The 14,758-nt window shown below is 38.5% G+C and overlaps 1 protein-coding gene across 11 annotated transcripts in view; it reads left to right on the top strand.

Annotated features, from left to right (window-relative positions):
• Positions 1-14,758, top strand: part of tenm3 (teneurin transmembrane protein 3) — a 282,460-nt gene that overhangs the window by 18,991 nt on the left and 248,711 nt on the right. The gene's annotated exons all lie outside the window — the stretch shown is intronic.

Here is a 14,758-nt window from a genome sequence, read left to right as displayed (position 1 = left end):
GACAAGTTGCCTGTATTTACAGTAATAACGTTCAAAATTATGTTTCATTAACTGATATTTTTCATACTCCAAGTGTATGATGAAGACGTCAGATCAGTGAAAACAATATAGGCTAGCCTATAAAAATTTATATACAAATAAATAACTTAAGAATGTCGTGCAGCATCTTTAAAATAATCAAACTTAAAAATACACTAACTCATTTGTATTTTGTATCTAATTGTGTAAGATTATGTTTTCTAAGCAATGACAATAAAATCATAAAATGATAAATTATGAAAGTAGTTATATTGACATTGTAACAATATCCTATGTGAACTATTATAATATCCCACTGCTCAGATTACATGTGTTGAAGTTGTCTGTGAGTGTTTCATAAGGACTAATTCACATTTACTAAAGAAGCTGTTTGCCAGAAAACATGTAAAGGATAACTTCCCTGCACATAGTGATTTTTCTTTGACTTGAGTTCTTCTCTCATGTTTTCTTCTGCTTAATTCTCAGCTTGCTTAATGGTTGATTCAAAACAGAATCCATTGAAATTTTAAGCCGACGCTCATGAACAAATATATTATCTCATAACCGATTTTTTGCAAGTACAAAAGTATGAGACAATTTCACAAAACACTCTCTGGCAGTTTTTTTTTTATTTTATTTTTTATTTTTATTTTTTTAGTGTGTGTATGTGAGTGTTTTCTGAGCAACTTTTTTCTCTCATATTTTAGAGGGAAAAATTATATTTAATTATTTGTTACTTATGCTAGACAAATCACAGCATTTGCTTTGGTGACTTTGCATCATATTGCTTTAGTGACTTTTATGGCAGTAAGTGTGTCTCTGAATCACTATTTATAATGTCAAACTGATCTGCACATCAAGGACTAGCTGGGTAGTAGGTAGACTACCCAAACACGCATATTGTATTCAGAAAAGCAAGAAGATATTCAGAAAAGCAAGGCGATAAAAAAGGTTATCAGTTATGTTTTACTTATGAACACATACCTGAAGGTTGTGTTTCGACAGATAAAGAAGCAACTACACTGCGTACACACACACACAGAGACACACACACACACACACACACACACACACACACTCTGACTGAAAGGCAGCATGGTACTGAGGTATCACCATGTACTGTAATTGTGTTGAAAGCTGATACTGGTGATAGTGATTGGTGAAAGATTCCTGGCCCATCCTAAATGATCTTTTGTTTAAATGTTAGTGTACAATATCTTGCCCGCTAAAGTCAGTGAGTGAACAGAGCACAGACATAGCCTCTCATTTAATCATGCTCCTATATGGCCTCCTATACTTTCATGAAAGATAATTTTCTATTTTCTGTTTTTCATTATCATTTAAAAAAAAACATTTTATTAACATTTTAAAAACATCTGATAATTAGAAATCGTTCAGGTCAGTAAGGTCAATTTGAAATTGTAATATATGACTCAGACTGTACCATTTGTATATGTACAAGATGTTTGAGATACGAATGTGGAATTAATTTTTTTTTTTTTTTTTGTGGACAGAAACGTCATAGGCATGTTTGAAAATGCATTTGCAAAGAGAGAAATCCATTATGGGGATGCATTTATTTTTATTTTTATTTTTGTGTGTGTGTGTGTGTGTGTACATGCTGAGAGACCTTTGACTAATCTGAAGTGTAGCCGAAATCAATTTTTTATGTTGCCTTGAACTTGGCCTTTGTTTACTTGGGAGACAGGGAGGAGGGAAAGAAACGGTCAACAGAAAAACTTAAACTGATTTTATTATTTCACATTAAAGTTAGAGTGATTGATAGGAGCACTTTCAAACTCTGAAGTGTCATTTATATCATGACAGATACAGCTTTTTTTTAAGGAGCCGTGGCAGGCCGCAGCGCGTGGGACGGATAGAGTGTGTGCATGTTTGATCTCACATCAAATAAAAGAAGCAAGAGAGCACCATTTGTTACTGTAATGATGCTAATATTGTCACATATAGTGGCCCTCTTTTCCTCACGAAGGCCAGTACAGATGTTTATTGGCTGGGGGTTGTCATGGTAATGGGATTCATTGAGGGAAGATTGATTGACAGAACCTGCCCAGTGCGGCCAGATGTTTTATCATCTCGTTGTTGCTCCTGCTTTCACACCTGCTTAAAAAATCAGCATACATATCATTTCATTATTCAAAGCCCAATTAGTCAGTGTCTTCTTTTTAATCATTCCCTGTCAATGGGAGGCATGACAGCTAATTGCAGAAACATTTATTTTCATGTAATTTCATTTTCAAGGCAATAGCACTCTAACATGATTAATAATTGTCAGGAGCACAATTGTTGAGAACAGATAAATAGGCATTGTTTTTTGTTTTTGTTTTTGACACCGGTTTGTGTGCGATTGTATATGGATGTGACTATTCATATCCCCACACTTCGTTCCTGATGGTATGGGACTGATTTACCAGCTTGTTAAATGTAGTGCATGAACAATTGGGAGCCGGCGTCGCATAGTGTACACACACACACGCGCGCACATACACACGCACCGACGGGGGCCTGAATGGCGTGTAACATTTGGAGTAGGCTCATTGCTGCCCAGCCATGCTTAAAGAGGGATACACTGCCGTTTTTGCCGGCAACCCAACACCAGCTCAAAACTCACTGACTTGAGTGCACATGCCAAACGACAGCCGTAGAACCACAAGCCTTGTGCCTCTTACGACCCTCTGTTCTTTTGTGTGAGTGTGACATAGGTGCATCACGTATCGAGAGGAGAGGTGAGAAAGCAAATAATGTTTGTGACTTGCATGACCGGATGGAATGTTTTTCGCGACCTATGCAAGGCTTAATTAAAACGTCACACGGCAGACGCGATGATGTCGCAGAGCTAAAGTGAACAGCTCGAACGTATTGATGTGCCTCTGTTGTGCCGCTTAATTGACATTTTGAGCAATGCACTTTCACTCGTCTGTTAACGGTCGGAGTGTGCTAATATTTCAGAGAAGAAAGGAATTGTCTGTGTTTAAGACCCATCCCCTTGACCTAGACTCTTTAATGCAAAGCCTTTTCTTTTAAGTCTGTCACTCTGATTTATGCTCAACTCCTCAATGCTTAGAAAATGCGGAGAATACTTCAAATAGGATTATACACACACGCACACACACGGACGCACACTCTGGTTGGAATCCACTCTTTTGAGACGGCCAAAAATGCAAATAGTTTTTAAATGGTAAAACGGATTGCTAAGTGCCTAATAATGCCATTACAGACAACAAAACAAATCCATTCTTGTGAAAACTACCAAAGAATTGTTAGGCAGTGTGACTGTACTGGACACCTTTTCTCATTGTCGTCTCCTAAAAGACAACGTTGACTTGCCAGCATAGTGTTCAAAAGATGGTGGCTGCTTGTGTTTGCTGGGAATTTGAGCAGAGTGGCTCAGGGTACTAGGCAAAAAGAGGTTTCAGTCAGTGTGTTTGTTTCAAAACAGCGGGACAATGGGGAATCCATTTTTCAACGTTCAGTAGGGTTTTGTGTCTGTGTGTCTTTAGGTCGCTGTACTTGGCTGATCAGTTTATTTTTCAGAGGGGTGAAATCCGCTTGCAGCCTTCCAGAAATTCTTTTTTTCTCCCCTCTTTTATAGTGAAGAGTGGCGAATGACCTCTCCCTGTGAGCCGCTATGAAAAATTCATGGTCTCCTCCCTCTTCGAGCCATTATGTCAACATCTAAAAATACTTTATTTCACACTGGCGCCTCTGTGATGGTCAATGATAAACAAACTGCAAAAACCACCAGCTCTGGCTGGCAACACTTTGAGATTGGCAAATAAATAAATAAAAATGTCCAGTTGCATCAAAAAAGTTGGACGGTTCTGTTGTGTTACATGCAAGCGTATGTCTTTTTGGTGAAATATGCAGTGCGACCAGTGCGGAAGACAACGATTGTGTGAATTCTGTTGAGTGCGAAACAGGGAAATAATGGCAGCTTTAAAGTTGGCTCCACCTCCAACCTTAAATCTGTTGGGTTTTTTCCTCCTTCTTTCATCTAACAATATTTGTGCCATCTTGTAAAAATTTATATTTGATAACAGTTAATATACAAGGGGGGCTTGGTGTTGTTACGCTGTGCTATAGGATTTGCTGCCGAGTGCCCTCTGCCAACTGTCGAATTGTATGTGCCAAATAAATGTATGATAGTAAAGAAAGAATGAGTTGTCAATGGTAGTTGATTCATTGAAGTATTTGTGTCTGTTGAAGGCTTTTTAGCTATTATTTATAGGATATTGGAGGGAGATCTGAGGATTAGGATCAGAACATGACACAAGCTGGAGTCGAACCCAGATTCCTGACGTTTTTTTAAATGCTGAGTGCCTGACTCAACCCTCACATTGTCTTATAAAATGTGCCTTTACCACATATGACTAGTGACCAAAACACCTGTTATTTTAGTTAACTGGAAATTGCACATTAAAGAACTTGTCTGTTTTGACGGGAACATTATATCCATTCCCCATATTTCTTTACATTATTACAGCTGTTTCTTGTATTATCTTGGATTGATGTTATTCAAAATAATGCTGTGTGTGTGTGTGTGTGTGTGTGTGTGTGTGTGTGTGTGTGTGTGTGTGTGTGTGTGTGTGTGTGTGTGTGTGTGTGTGTGTGTGTGTGTGTGTGTGTGTGTGTGTGTGTACACAAAAGTTTGGGGTTGTTATGCATTTGTTTAATGTTGTTGAAATATATATATATATATATATATATATATTAAAATAACCGTTAAATATATTTCAAAATGTAATTTATTACTATGATGCATTACTCCAGTCTTCAGTGTCACATAGTGCTTCAGAAATCATTGTGCTGAATTGGTGCTCTAGTAACATTTCTTAGTTTTTTTCCCCTGTGAAAACCATGATACATTTTTGATGAATAATAAAAAATAACTTTAATACTTTGAATGAAAAAGTAGGCCTATATAAAGTATATAAAATAAAAAAAAATACTTTACTGTCACTTTTGACCAATAAAATGCATCATGGCTCAATAAATGTATGTGTGTGTGTGTGTGTGTATATGTATATATAAATCCTACTGTCTCAATACTGTTGAACAGTTGAACATTGGCATGTGTGTGTGTGTGTTCTTTGATAGTTTTTTTACAAGGTTAGAAATTCATTCTTGACACACTTGTCCTCTCCTGACTATATGTGTGTCCTTTAGTCCTCAGCTCCATTTGAATCTACCTGTGCGTCCTTTGTGGGGTGCTGAGTTTGGATTGGCTGACGCCATACCTGCCGTCAGACTCTTTTATAGAATAGGACAGGTCAGTCATGTGTGTCCGTACCTTACGACACCCACCTTACGAAGCTTCACCTTTTAAGTTCTCATGCACTCCACTCCGCTGCAGCTGGCACAAGGTGAGGACTTCTCATCACATGCAATCTACTTCTTCAATGACCTCTTAAAATCCTGATTCATTGGACTCGAGAGACAGGTATGATTTGTACTACGTTTTTGCAGTTTATCATTCTCGTATGGCCTTTGATAATAAATATATAATTCATTTAGACCGTCAAGATTTACTAATGTGAATACAGGTTTACAGGTGAATATGTTTAAAATGCTTTCATGACTTGGGAAGTAACTTTTTTTTTTTTGCTCAGTGATAATTTACCAGGCAATAAATGATTGAAAGGAAAATACATATTTGAGCAAGTCAGCGGTCATAGTTCACCAAGCGCCAGATGCTGTGATATTTTATACTTCATTGTTCCCATTTTGTTCTCATGTGTCCTCCAGTATCTTGTTTGGCATCCATATTTTATGAGAGCTGCAGTAAATAAAATGGAGGCTGCTGTGTATAAGTGTGTGAGGATGTTTGAGGGAGGGATGTAAACATGAACTGTGCTCTCCCGTGGCAGAATAGGGGTTCGCGCAAAGGTCTTTCTGGTTCTTGGTGAGGCCATCAGTCTTCCCTTTTGTCACTGTTACAGCCAATCCAAACCCCCCCCCCCGCAACTCCTTTCGGCTTTCTTGGAGAGGATTCAGCAATCCTGCGGGCGCAGCTTTGTGACCAGCATGGTCAGCCCCACGTAACCTTTTAAGTCCAGCTGCGGCGTTCCACGGCAGATATGTTCATTAAGGAGAGGAGCAAGGCTTTTGTCTCCCCCGTCAGCAGAGACCGTGAGCTAGCGGGGTTTTTTTCATTCAAATAACCGCCCACTTGATCTCACAGCGGCTTAGGTGCAAAGGTTGTGCCGCTATTAATATTTTTTGTTTTTTGCTTTACCAAAAGCTACCATTTTTTAGGGGCTAAAAACAACTAAGAACAATTTAAAGAATAATAATAAATAAAATAACGTTGTTCAAATTTTTTCTGCACGAGTCTCCCTTCAGTTGGACCGTTTCTTTTGCAGACGCTGGAGAATTTTTGTGTGTTCGGTGCACCATAATTTATCGTATTTTTATTTTTTGCTTTCATTTTTAGCGTTAGGTCTAGGAATTGAAACAGAACAGACCTCTTGATAGCTTTCTTTGGATTAAGATCACGGAGGTTGAGAGGCCAGGATGAGGGATTCGTCTTTCTAATGGCTGTGATGAAATTTTTTGCCACTGTAATTTATGTGTTTCTCAACATAACTTTATGAGCACTTACTTTTGGAATGCAGTAACCCCCTTTTCCCATTAGTTTCAGCTTTACAGGAAGGCTCACTCAATATTGTTTTAAATACCATATGAAAACCACCAAATTATAGAATTATATTTTCCCCTAAGTGAGGAGGTAAAAGGGGCCGTCATATATAATTCATGCCGAATGATTTCTCTTAAAAAGGCGTTTGAATTAATGTGAAGAACATGAGAGGTTCACTGCCTGCACTGTATGCTACAGAACATGGCAGGTAGTGTCTCTGGCCAATCAGATCCTTTGCTCCTCCAAAAGAGAGAGATAGCAGGAGGGGGTGAGAGACACATGAAAGACGTAATGAAGGTTAGTGAAATGGAGAGCAATACATCTTGCACATTGAGCTCGCTACTTGTTAAAGCGACAGGGCCTAACCAGAAAGGAATTTGCTTGATGGATGAATTTTACCCGTCTAATGGATACAAGCACTTGAAAAATGAAAACATCGATCCGTTCCCCAAGTTTTTCCATCCCTCTAATGAGAATGGGTGTTACGAAAGATTTTGAGAGGGTAGCAGGGACAGTCTTTTGCCCGATGATTCGGAGAAAATGTATCTCGGGTTTCAGTCACAGCTGAACTGCCGCTCTGTCTATTGTATATATTACAGAAGGAAGAGAAGACGCTCGATTTGTCTCCCTATTGATGTGCAAATTCAGAATGTGTTAGATATTTCCTCTGTCATTAAGCTGGAGTTTTCTTTGAACCCCGTTAGCCCACATTCAAAAGCGAAACAAAAATTTATTTTTCTGCTTGTTGCTATGGACACAGTGGTTTACTCATGTTAGCTAACTTCAAAATTCAGTACTGTTGCTTTGGAATTTGTATGAAAAATTTATTTTGGTGTCATTAGATCTGTGGTTGTCAACTGCTGGGTCGCGACCCAAAAATGACCCGCAGGTCTGTTCCCACAGACTCTCTGATAGCAGGAGAAATTTAAAATAATTCAAATACTAAAACCAAAAAATCACGTTTGGATAGCAAAATAAACAGGCTTATCAACATTTAAAGTTGATGCGAAAACACCTCCGTTATTATTCTTTATTCTTTATTATTCCTTTATTATTATTATTTATTTATTTATTTATCATGTTGTTTGTTTTTGTTCATGGTTGCCCGACCAATCAAGCTATTGTATTTCTGAACAAATTCACCTGCCATATTTTGTAATATAGTATGACTAAAATGAAACCTATAGTTGGCATAGTGTTTCCGCTATTATGTGTATATATGCCATTTTGTGCATTTTCAGCAAATGATTTAGCAGATTTTAGGACCTATACTGTTCAAAAACATTCCTTCCATAAAATATTAAAGATGCTGTTAAATTGCATTTTTCTGCAATATAAAGGTAAAAAAAAAAAAATCTAAATTCTGTTCTTCACAGTGGCTGTTTATTGCAGGAGTCACGGCTCTTGCTCTCCTGCTGTATATTCTCAAAGCACTGTTTCTTTATCTGTCCTGATTGGGAGGCGATTGGCGGCGGTCACCGAGCAGACGGGGTGAGAGCGTGAGGCCACGATGATGATGGCGAGGGCGGAGAGACGTGAGATCCAGAGCTCGCCGGGTGCGTGAGAAGGCCGGGCTGAATGTCACACACCTCGCCCCCTCCACACACTTGTGCGGTGCTCTCATGGCACACTGTTAATTAATCTGTAGCTTCCAGCCAGACGGGCCCAGCTCACGCAGCCAGCTGGGAGATGGTTTAGACCGGGCGTGCACTCCCTCTGATGGCTCACTCTCTGGCACTGTCTGCCAGGTTACATCAGGTGTGTGTGGGTGTGAGCCCTGCTTGTGTGGGTGTGTTGGTGTGTGTGTGTGAAGGAGGGGGAAAAAAGAAAAAAAAAAAACTTGCATTGATTTCCTGGCCATTGTACAATAACCCGGACTGAACGCTCTACTAAAAGGGGAGAAATCCATTTCCTTTGGGAAGGAAAGAGGATGTTTCCTATACAAGTTATTCAACTTGCTTTCACCAAAGAAACTGAATGCAAACCTTAGAATGAATAGAATACTTTAGTTTCCACTTTATCTTTGTGAATGTAGTCAAACTTTATCTTTCCTTAAGTTAAGCTCAGCTGGATGATCATGATTTGGTTTTTTGACAAAAGTAGGGTTGTGGGCTGTTAAACAGTAAGCCAATAAAGGCTGTGTGGTGCAGTGATTGTACCACATATGTGACCCTGGACCACAAAACCAGTTACATGGGTCATTTTTTTAAATAGAGATGTATACATCTAGCCTGGATGCCAGCCTAACTTAGCCCCGCCCCCACAACATTTTTAGGTCGGGAAGTTCGGTCTGGACTTGATCCGTTGTGGAGCTATTATGCCCGAACCAGAGCTGTTCGGACCAATCAAATTGTCAGGGCGGGCTTTATACGATGACGGACAGATGATCAACTGTAACGTAATCATCCACGTCACCAACGAGCACTTGGGTTGAATTTGTTTACAACAAAGATGAGAATTGAGAATAAATGCATATTTGGCGTACTGTCCGAGGAGAGGGCTCCGGGCTCGGTATTCGGCCCGAACCTAAAGTACTCCCCCCGTATTCCAGGCTGTGGAAGAACAAGCCAAGAGTGAGTGGAGGGATGCTGAAAACTGTCAAGGAATGTTAGGTGAGTTGACATAGTGAATAAATATATGCTTCCTCTCATGCTGATAGGGTAGACATGGTAATTGTTTGATGACAAGTTGATTGGATTGATTATTTGAACGTGCTCCTCCCAAACTTTGTTTATGAAACATCATGTGTAGATTCCGCCATCGCATCTGTTATAGAAGATATCGACAGTACATTCATTTTAAAAGACGAACAGAGAAACCGCGATCAAGGCATTTGTCGATCGGAAAGATGAATGAAGAACATACGTCACTTACTCTGTTGCTCTGATTGGTTGTAGGTCTATCCAATTGAGTGCAGAGGCATTTTCTTTCCTGGTTCGGTTGAAACGCCCCATAATCACAGCCCAATGGAGCAGTATCAGACTCATATTTTGACTAGAATCTGAGTATGACGACGTCAGGCTAGAATACATCCATTATACATAAACAAGCTTTCCATTGATGTATGGTTTGTTAGGATAAGACAATATTTGGCTGAGATACAACTATCTGAACATCTGGAATCTGAGGGTGCAAAAAAATCTAAACATTGAGAAAATCGCCTTTAAAGTTGTCCATTTATGTTGCGATTGTGCTGCATTCAAAAATAAATGTTTTATATATTTACGGTAGAAAATGTACAAAATATCTTCATGGAAAATGATCTTTACTTAATATCCTAATGATTTTTGGCATAAAAGAAAAATCTATAATTTTGACCCATACAATTGCTATTGGCTATTGCCACAAATATACCCGTGCGACTTGTGACTGGTTTTGTGATCCAGGGTCACATATAAGGGTTTTTTAGTGCAACTTGATCGTGGCTCATCCAGTCAGATTTTAAAATATTAGAACAGAACAAAACTGGAAAAAGTCATTTGATTCAGTCATTTTAACACTTTAGTCCTGAATTGATACACGTTTTTGCAAAGGCACAATTGTAGCTTTGCTTCATCTAGCATGTATGCATGTTACTCTGATTATTGTTGATTACTGATAATTGTCCTCTGCATTGTATATTTGCGAATATACATATTGTGACATTTGACAGAGAGCTTCTCTACATAAAAACTCACTGGATCTCGATATTAGTGCACATATAAATGCACTTAATGACCTTGGTGTCATCCAACAGCTATACCTAACATCTCTACTGGTTTCCCACCCACATTCCTTAAAGAATCAGAGGAGGTGCTGGACCCCTCGCTGGCACTCTCAGCACCGTCCAGCTGTAACACACCAGTAACAGAGAGATAATTTCATCTGCAGGGCTCAGCGCACTCCTCTGTCATTAATGACAGAGTCCCAGGCGAGTGAAGAGTGAAGGACAATGGGTACTACATTGAGGCAGTTGGGTTGCGACGCATTTGCATGGCACTAAGTGCATCTCAATGTAATTAAGATGGACGACAGTAGAATGTGCATTAGACTCCAGTCAGATAGATTTTATGAGCTGAAGACACTGATTGAAGCCACAAAGTAACAAAGCTCGTATTAAGACTATGTGCGGCTCACATGCGGTTTGACAAGTTTTTGGACATGCCAATTTCAACTCTTGAATGTCAGTTAGGTATTACAAATTAGGGTGTTTTCACACTTGGTTAGTTTTAAGGGTCTTATCAACACTTCTGGTTTTATTTTACATTTGTGCAATGTTAAATAAATGTTACCTCATTGCTGTACAATAATGACACGCAGAAGAGGAGTTGAGCATTTTATTTTAATGAAAAAAAAAAACTACAAACAGAAATTCAAAGGTTTCCCTTCAGTGTTCTGCCTGAGGCTCAAGGGCTTAACTATTTTGCAATGCAAAATGCTAAATATAAAAGAAATTGCAACAGAAATATAACACTTGTTTTCTCTGTACAGTTTTTATTTTTTTTAAGCCCCAGGCTGTCCGATGATTACAAATTAACTACAATTAAACTTTTTTTTTTTTTTTTTTAAGTCAACACGATTAATCTAAGACAACCAAATTTGCTGTAATTGTCTTCTGATAAATTATGATTTTGATTTTGATTTATTTCGATTATGATAAATATCTTCATATCATGTCATATAATCATCACTTTTAGATTACAATGATGTTCAACTTGGTGGTTCACTTAAATGAGTTCTGAGTTGGTTATTTTAAAGAGGACGAGTGGGAAAACACTGTTGAGTGGATTAGTTTCGCTGTGTGGTTTGGCACAATCTAGTGCCACAATGAATGATTTGTAGGCATTGTTGTGTTTTCAGTGGCTGTCATCTCTTAACCAGATGCTGCTTCAAACACCTGAGCAAGGGTGTTGTTGACACACTCACTTTATATTTTACCTTTAACATGCATTTTTGGAGCTCTTTTTTCAACACCCACCATCTCTGAGTAGAGGTTTAGGTGACTGCGTCATATGTTGTGAGTAAGATGTACATCTCTTCACAGAGCCTGTAACTGAAGAGCTTTCAACAGCCTTTCATCATTCCTGCCCCTCCAATGAGCTCAACTGGATTTCTCTCGCGCTCCCGTTCCCTGAAATGGAGTCTTCTTTTCCCCACCCTGATTTCCTGCATCTCTTTCCCTTTTTCTTTCTTTCTTACCGTTGACATGGCGACAGCTTGTAAGCTACAGGTGTCCGTGCTTGCCAGAGTAATGGTGGAAAAAGGCTGTTGTACTCGAAAAGAGAAAATAACCACCTCACCAAACAAGACTGATTTAAAAAAAAAATCCTTCTCTGGCTCAGAAATCCTTCTTTTAATGCCTGGCTCAGGATTTGGAGGAGATGTCTGCGTCTTTTACTTTACTGGTGGTGGCTGTGTTCATGTGAGAGAGAGTAAAATATATAGAGACAGTGTCGTATTCAGAAACCAATGCCCCGTAGCACAGTTAAATCAGCATCTTATAAGTATTAGCACACATCTTATTGCTTAATTTGAAACACAAACAACTCTCCTCTCTCTTTTATGGTGTCTTTCTCTCTCTTCACAATAAATTGAGAAACTCCTTTGGTTAAAAACCACAAACAGCATGATATGATATATGTTGTTGTCTTTTGTGCAGTGGAAGAGTCCCACAGCGCTCTAAAATATTGTTGACATCAACATTTCTGCATTTGTTCTCAATTTAGTTTTTTTTAGTTTTTTTCTTCCCCTTTCGTTTCCCAAGTGGGCACATTGACATTTTGAATAAAATCAGGCCTGCCACTGGGGCGCCTACGGTAGTAATTAAGGGGAGGGTCTGTCATATCTGCGTTCTGATTCAGTCCTAAAAGAGTTACCACTTATCCTAATCTGTGGAAGCAAGACTTGCAAAGTACACTCTTTTAAAGTAGATGACTGCCTTGCGTAAGTGTTATCTGTAGCCATTGAGTTTAGGTTTGTTCGTGTTAAGCAAACATTCCCTGCAAATTTGAAAACAGAAGCTCTGTTCCGAAACCTAGTGAGCTAGGCAGCATCCTGACGGTCTTGGAAACTCATAAGTGACAGATTTGGAACACTCAACATACTGTAGGCAGCCACAAATAGGCTGGACTCGCAATTAATTTCAATAGTTTGATGGTAGAATTTTGCTAGTTTAACAGCATTGTACTGTTACATAAAAAAAATATATAAATGTACCCACTACTGTTTTTTTGAAATACTTTATTACTTGTATTCAGCAAGGATGCATTAAAGGTGCCCTAGAATGTGAAATTGAATTTATCTTGGCATAGTTAAATAACAAGAGTTCAGTACATGGACATGACATACAGTGAGTCTCAAACACCATAGTTTTCTCTTTCTTATTTAAATCTCGTTTTTGAAAAACACCCCTGAAAAACAGGCGAATCTCCACATAACACCAACTGTGACGCAACAGTTGGGATCATTAATATGTATGCCTCCAAAAATTTGCATATGCTAGCCCATGCTCAGTGCCAGGCGAAACTGCACAGCCGAATCATCAGAAGTTCTGCAGGTGAAGAAACAAGCAGGAGGAGGATCATAGGGAAAATGGCAGATCTATCTATAATCTATCTATATATAATCGGATACCGCTACAGTTTAATTCGAAGTTGTTAGTTGCTCTGCCCATTTCACCGCGGACTTTTTTTCTAACCTGGAACAATATCAATCAGCCAGGCTTCTCTCGGCGTCTCATACTGACGAAGGGGGCAATTTCAACTAACGTTATATTCCCGCAAGCGGTAAGTAGTGATTTTACTAACGGTAATTTACACTGTGTTATTTAGATCCAGCGCGATATTGTTTTTTTACTCGAGAGACATTGTGGCTTGCAAACGAGCGAACGAAGCATGGCAGTTGCTCAGTGTTTGGATGTACAAATGAACACAAACATATATTTTTTAGCTCCTTCATCCGAGCCTCTGGAGAACCAGTGGGTTATGTGAATTTCTGATGTGTAATTGTTCAAATCAGACAGATAATCTTTCTCTCAAAGTCGTTCAACACTATTTATGCATCAGTAAATCGCGTTGCAGTGATAAGATCTTCATTCACGCGATCAACAGGCTGTCATCTGCTCAATGCTCACTGCAACCTTTTATGTGATGGGAATAGATCTAAATACTTAAAAAACTTCTCACGATTTATTAATCCCGATAGCTGTAATAGTAAAAACGTATAAAAGCTGTAATAGTAAAAGTTTTCCTGATAGCTCTACATTTAATGCCAGATATTTCATATGCAAGCATGTCAGCCAATCACAGCAGAGGGCGTTTACACTGAAGTCTCACAGCAGACACGCCCCTTCAAACTGAGTGTTCAAATCAAAGGATAAAATCAGGCTAGGAAATATGCCTTTTATTTCTAAATTATAACAAATTTTGATCTAAAAAACATACTAACATTATAAGGGCACACTAGGAAACATTATAAAATAATAAAATAATCCATTCTAGGGCACCTTTAAATTAATAAAAAGTGACAGTAAAGACTTGTATACAGTTTTATATATATATATATTCAAATATACAAAATTCTGGCATGAAACTCTAGATGGCGCAGGCTAATAGGTCCTTTTACTCACCTTTTCATAATCGCATCGTTATCTATAGGGCACAGCTGATTGGTTCCTACCGTATAAGTAGCCAATGAGCTCACTGCTCAATCTTCAAATACTTGGGTAGCATTTACCTTAGCAGTGCAACGCGCTTTCAGAAACCCTCCACCTTCCCCAGCTCCACCTGTATAGATCTGAGGGATCGTGTGACACTGGAAACTGGAGAAATTGCTGCTGAAAATTCTGTGTTGCTATCTCAGGAAGATATTACATTTAAAAACGTATTAAAATAGAAAATAGTTAATTTATTTTTATTTCAGAAACATTAAAACATTAGTGTATATACATTTTATTGATTTATTGATTTTATTCAATTAAATAATTTTATTTTGATGACAGTTTATTTATAATCAACATTTGTAATGCTTTACATCTTGAATTTATTTCTAGAACTTACTTCTTCCACAAATAATAGCCTACATGTGATTCTACCTTTGAATTTTACC

The sequence above is a fragment of the Leuciscus leuciscus genome (assembly GCF_965113295.1).
Source record: "Leuciscus leuciscus genome assembly, chromosome: 3".
NCBI lineage: Eukaryota > Metazoa > Chordata > Actinopteri > Cypriniformes > Leuciscidae > Leuciscus > Leuciscus leuciscus.
Note: the sequence above shows the minus strand (reverse complement) of the source record. Positions and strands in the feature narration are given on the sequence as shown.